The sequence below is a fragment of the Choloepus didactylus genome, chromosome X (assembly GCF_015220235.1).
Source record: "Choloepus didactylus isolate mChoDid1 chromosome X, mChoDid1.pri, whole genome shotgun sequence".
NCBI lineage: Eukaryota > Metazoa > Chordata > Mammalia > Pilosa > Megalonychidae > Choloepus > Choloepus didactylus.
Window position 1 is genome coordinate 96887352 of NC_051334.1, and position 6407 is coordinate 96893758.

The window sequence follows — 6407 nt, forward strand, 5'->3', positions numbered from 1 at the left end:
AACAGCAAAACTTTCATTTCATGGAGTTTATCTGTTGACTTTGATTTAAACTATCACTTGTTTTATCATGTGGGAGCATAAGTTATGTGGTCAAAAATGTAAGGATTTTGAACAAATGTTAATTCAAGTTGTGTTGTCTTATCATATTGTCTTTTCAAAGTGCTGCCAGTTGAAAAAGGAAGCATTATGTTTACAAATCTGTTTTGAAATGTTTGCCAATTTTTTTGTAGTATCTTTAATAAAGATGTTTGTCTCCAGCATCCAAAAAAAAAGTGGTTGTTTGAAGGCATGTAATGCACAGAGTAGCACTACAAATATAAATAAAGTGTTTGCATGATATACTTCTAAGTTATGACACTGGTACAATTAGTTAACAACAGAGTGGTATATGGAAAAACTACCCATTACATTTTATGGACTATATTTAATAGAAATAAATTACCAGCACCACACTAATACTAATGATTCATAATTCCCAGCTGATAGGAGTTCTGGGATGTTTTGTACTACAATAATTGTTTAAAATTGAGAGTGATGATGATTGTACAACTAAGTGAAAATACTGTGAGACAATGGCTGTTTATTGGGACAGAATATATACTATGTGAACTTAGGATCCCTCTACCTAATAAGTCAAGCCCTCAATCTTGAGGCTTGCTCTTGTGAAATTTAGGGCTGTAATGGGATCATAAGCTTTCCTATAATTATGCTTAAGGGACACCTCCAGGGAGCATCTTTTGTTTCTCTGATGTGTCATTTCTCTGTCTAAGCCCAACTCAGCAATAAATTCATTAACCTCCCCCCTAGGTGGGACATGATTCCTATGGGAATGAATCTTCCCTGTGATGTGGAACATGACTCCCAGGAATGAGCCTGGCCCTGGCATTGAGGGATTGAAAATGCCTTCTTGATCAAAATGGGGAAAAGAAAGCTAACAAAATAAGGTTGCAGTGGCTAAGAGATTTCAAATGGAATTGAGAGGCTATACTGGAAGTTACTTCTATGCAATCTCCAGCTAGGTATCCCAAATGGCCCCAGTATGCCAAGCCCTAACCAACAGTAGCCTCAAAGTACCAAGGTCCCTCTCTGAGATTCTATAAAAGTTTCACTTTGTAAGTTTGTCTCTCAGAAACTTAAATCCACCAGAGATTTCCTATGCCAGATGAGTCCTAATACCCAGAGGCAACAGCCTCTTTAAGAACAATAAAAAGATGCAACCCCTTTCCCCATAATGTCAACACCCCTTTTCAATATTAACAGTGTAGCTTGGTCACTGCCTACACAAACCTGGAGATCAAGAAATTGATTAAACTAGAGGAAGGTGTAGCAACAGACAAAATAGGATTTTAAAAAGATTACAAACACTGAATCTTTATATAAATATTTTTTTTAGTTGCTAAGGTATTAGAATAGCTAGAAGGAAATAACTGAAATCATGGAACTGTAACCCATAATATTCTTTGAAATTTGCTCTACAGCTACTCATTAAATTGTACTTTGAAAGCTATCACCATTCAGCATATGTCTTATATTTCACAATAAGGAAATAACTGAAACTGTTGACCTGTAACCCATAACATTCTTTGAAGTTACCTGTGTAACTACTTTTGAATTTTACTTTGAATTTTATCATCACTCTACATATGTTATATTTCACAATAAGGAAATAATTGAAATTGTGGAACTGTAACCCATAACATCTTTGAAATTTGCTCTCTAACTACTTGTTAAATTGTAATTTGAAATTTATCACTGTTATGTATGTTTCTTAAATTTCACAATTAAAAATGTATTTATAAAAGTAAATTGGGTAGGCCAGAGGAGCTAAGACAGCAGCATTGAGGAGTGGAAGCCAGTTAGTCCCCCTGGAACAATTCATAAACTACTGAAAAACTAGTAAATAACCTGGAATAACTGTGGGGAGACAAACGTGGCTGTCCACTCATCATACACCAACCTGAATTGGGAGGAATGCCTGAAATCACAGCATAAAATCTGTAAGTAAAAACTGTGGACCCAAGCTGAGAGCCAAGAGCCCCTCCCTCATGGAAGCCTCATGGTGCTAGAGAGCAGCACTCTTTGAACAAGCTAGTGTACCTCAGCCCAGCTCCAACTGGGGTTTTAATGTTAACTTCTCAATACAGACTGTGAATCCCCAGCAAGCAGACAGAGGCTTTTGGTGATGACTGACTTGGGAGAGTCAGGGGACATATCTGTCTCAGGTTGGGGAGCCCAGAGGATTGGGTGCTATCTGTGGCCAATGGGTGAATCTGGGAGCTTTCTTTCCCTTTCTCTCTCTCTCAACCTGGGCAGCTCAGCCATTTTCAGCTTGCAGCTCTTCACAGTAGAGAAAGCCTCAGCCATTTTTAAATCTCAGCACTCTGAGTCAAAGAAACAAAGAATCTATTTATATGCAAGTGACCCCTCTGGAGGAGGCATAGCTTCCTAAGAGGAAAGGGAGGGGCCCAGCACTACTGCCTGCCTTACCAGAACCAGACCCCAAAGCCTGGGGGAGGAGAGCCATGGGCCACACCCCCTTACACCAGCCCTGACAGACTGACAGGTGTACCTCCTGGGAAGAAAAACACAGGGTGTGTCAATCCTCAAAGAAAAACCATAAAGGAAACTGGGCACTGAACATTTCCTCCTTCTGTGACCTGAGCCTCTTCTCCTCTGGAAAAACTCGATTGGGGTGGCCTAGGAGGTCAGATGCCTAGACAACAAAAAACTGCAACCTATACTAGGAAAAATGAAGTTATGGCCCAGTCAAAGGAACAAACTTACACTTCAACTGAGATACAGGAATTTAAACAACTAATGCTAAATCAACTCAAAAAGTTTAGAGAAGATATTGCAAAAGAGATAAAAGCTATAAAGAAAACACTGGGCATAAGGCAGAAATTGAAAGCTCAAAAAAACAACCAGCAGAATCTATGGAAACGAAAGGCACAGCACAAGAGATGAAAGACACAATGGAAACATACAACAGCAGATCTCAAGAGGCAGAAGAAAACATTCAGGAACTGGAGAACAAAACACCTGAAAGCCTACACGCAAAGGAGCAGACAGAGAAAAGAATGAAAAAAATATGAGCAATGTCTCCGGGAACTTAAGGATGAAACAAAGTATAAGAATGTACATATCATTGGTGTCTCAGAAGGAGAAGAGAAGGGAAAAGGGGCAGAAGCAATAATAGAGGAAATAATGAAAATTTCCCATCTCTTATGAAAGACATAAAATTACAGATCCAAGAAGCACAATGCACTCCAAACAGAATAGATCTGAATAGGCCTATGGAAAGACACTTAATAATCAGATTATCAAGTGTCAAAAACAAAGAGAGAATCCTGAAAGCAGCAAGAGAAAAGCAATCCATCACATACAAAGGAAGCTTAATAAGACTATGTGTGGATCTCTCAGCAGAAACCATGGAGGCAAGAAGGAAGTGGTGTGATATATTTAAGATACTGAAAGAGAAAAACCACCAACCAAGAATCCTGTATCCAGCAAAGCTGTCCTTCAAATATGAGGAGGAGCTCAAAATATTTTCTGACAAACAGACAATGAGAGACTTTGTGAACAAGACACCGCCCTACAGGAAATACTAAAGGGAACACTACAGAGTGATAGGAGAAGACAGGAGAGTGTGGTTTGGAACACAATTTTGGGAGATGGTAGCACAGCAATGTAAGTACACTGAACAAAGATAACTATGAATACAATTGAGAGAGGAAGGTTGGGAGCATGTGAGACACCAGAAGAAAGGAGGAAAGATAAAGACTGGGACTGTGTAACTTGGTGAAATCTAGCGTGTGCAACAATTGTGATAAAATGTACAAATATGTTCTTTTATGAGGGAGAACAAGCAAATTCAACCTTGCAAGGTGTTAAACATGGGAAGGCATTGGGGGAGGGATGCAATCAACATAAGCTAGAGACTGTAACTAACAGAATCATTGTATTATGCTTCCTTTAATGTAACAAAGGTGATATACCTAGGTAAATGTAGATAAGAGGGGGGATAGGGGAGACATGTTAGACAATTGACATTGGTAGTGTTGTCTGATTCCTTACTCTACTTTGATTTAAGGTTATTTTTCCTTTTGCTGCTTCCTAGCTGTCATTTTTTTTCCTCTTTCTTTCGCCTCTCTACCTTGTTTGACTCTCCCTCCTGCCTTGTGGAAGAAACATAGATGCCCTTATCTAGATAGTTGTGAAGGTGGTGAACACATAAATATGTGACCATACAGAGAACCATTTATTGCTTACTTAGGATGGAAGGTGTGATGTGTGAACAAAACCATCTTAAAGAAAATGGGTTGATGACAAAAACTCGAGGGCAATATACTGAGTGAAATAAGCCAGACAAATAAGGACAAATATTGCAGGGTCTCACTGATAGGAACTAATTATAATATGTAAACTCATATACATGAAATAAAAGGAACCAAGATATAGAACAGAGTCTAAAGAATGGGGAGCAGTTGCTTAGTATGAGCAAAGTGCTCAAGTAGGAGGAACTCAAATGTTTAGAAATGAACAGAGGTGTCAGCAGCAAGATGTGAGAATAACTAACAGTGCTGAAAGGTGTGTGAAGGTGGTGGAAAGGGTAAGCTCAGAGTGACATATGTCACCAGAATGAAAGTTGGAGGTCAAAAGATGGAAATGTATAAAACTGAATCCTTTGGTGGGCAATGTCCATGATTAACTGTACAAATATTAGAAATCTCTTTCATGAACCAGAACAAATGTATTACACTATAACCAGAAGTTAATAATAGAGAGGCATATAGGGAAAAATATATACTTATTGCAAACTATATACTACAGTTAGTCATATTTCAACGTTCATTCATAAACAGTAACAAATGTACTATACCAATACTATGAGTCAACAATGGAGGGGGGTTGGTTAGGGATATGGGAGGATTCGAGTTTCCTTTTCTTCTTTTTTTTCTTATTTTGCTCTATTTCTTGCCTGGAGTAATGAAAAGTTTCTAAAAATTGAACAAAAATTAAGTGTGGTGATGGATGCACAGCTGCATGAAGGTACCAGGGGCAGTTGATTGTCCACTTTGGATCTTTGGATAGTTGTATGGTATGTGAACAATCTCAATAAAAATTTTTAAAGAAAGTAAGTTGGGTAAATTCTCCAGTCAAAATTCAGATTTGCAGAATGGTTTAAAAAGCATGAATCAACAATATGTCATTTCTAAGAGAAATCTTATATTGAAAGTCACATTAGGTTGAAAGTGAAAGGATGGGAAAAATTATTCCAAGCAAATAGTAGCAAAAAGAGTGCTGGCATATCTATATTAATATAGAAAAATAGACTTTAAGACAAAAACAGTTAAGAGTGAGTAAATGGTCACTATATACTGATAAAGGGCTCAAATCATCAAGAATTCATAACAATTATATAGAGTGATGCACCAACATTTGAGCACCAAAATATATGAAGCAAATATTGACAGATTTGATAGAAAAAATAGAGGCTTCTAGATTAACAGTAGGGGACTTCAGTGCAGCACTTTCAATAATGTATAGAACATCCATATTTTCAATAAGGAAATAGAAGCCTTGAAAAATACTCTAAACCAAGTAGACATAAAAGACATATATAGAATACTCAATCCAACAGCATCAGATTGCACATTTGTCTCTAGTGCACATGAGTCATTCTCCAGGAGATCAAATATCAGGTCACAAAACAAGTCTCAAGAAATTTTCAAATAATGAAATAATACAATGTATCTTCTCCTATGACAAGCAAATGAAGCTAGAAATCAACAACAAAGGCAGAACAGGAAAATTTTATATAAGTGGAAATTAAGCAATGCCCTCTATAACAACTAATAGGTCAAAGAAGAAATCACAATGGAAATTAGGAACTATCTTGAGACAAATGAAGATGAAAATCCAGTATACCAAAACTTATGGGATGCAGCAAAGACTGCTCAGGGGGAAATTTGAGACCTAACTTCAATATTGGAGGATCTAGAAAAAGTAAAGCAAATTAAATCCAGAGCAAACAATAGAAAGCAAAACAAAGATTACACTGGAGATAAATGAAAAAAGGAATAAAAAACAATAGAGAGAATAAATGAAATCAAAAGTTGGTTCTTTGAAAATGTTCTTTGAGAGCGGAGAAACAAGATAGGACACAATAAAAATCAGAAATGAGAAGGTAGACATAACTACCAACCCCACAGAATAAAAGATAACAAGAGGATGCAATAAACAACTAACTGTACACCAACAAATAAGCTGACCTAGATGAAATGGATAAATTCCTAAAGAAACACACAAATGATTTACACTGACTGAAGAAACAAAACAAATATCTCAAAAGGCAAATAATATGTAAAGAGATCTTGAGTAAAAAATAAAACCCAACAACACCAAAA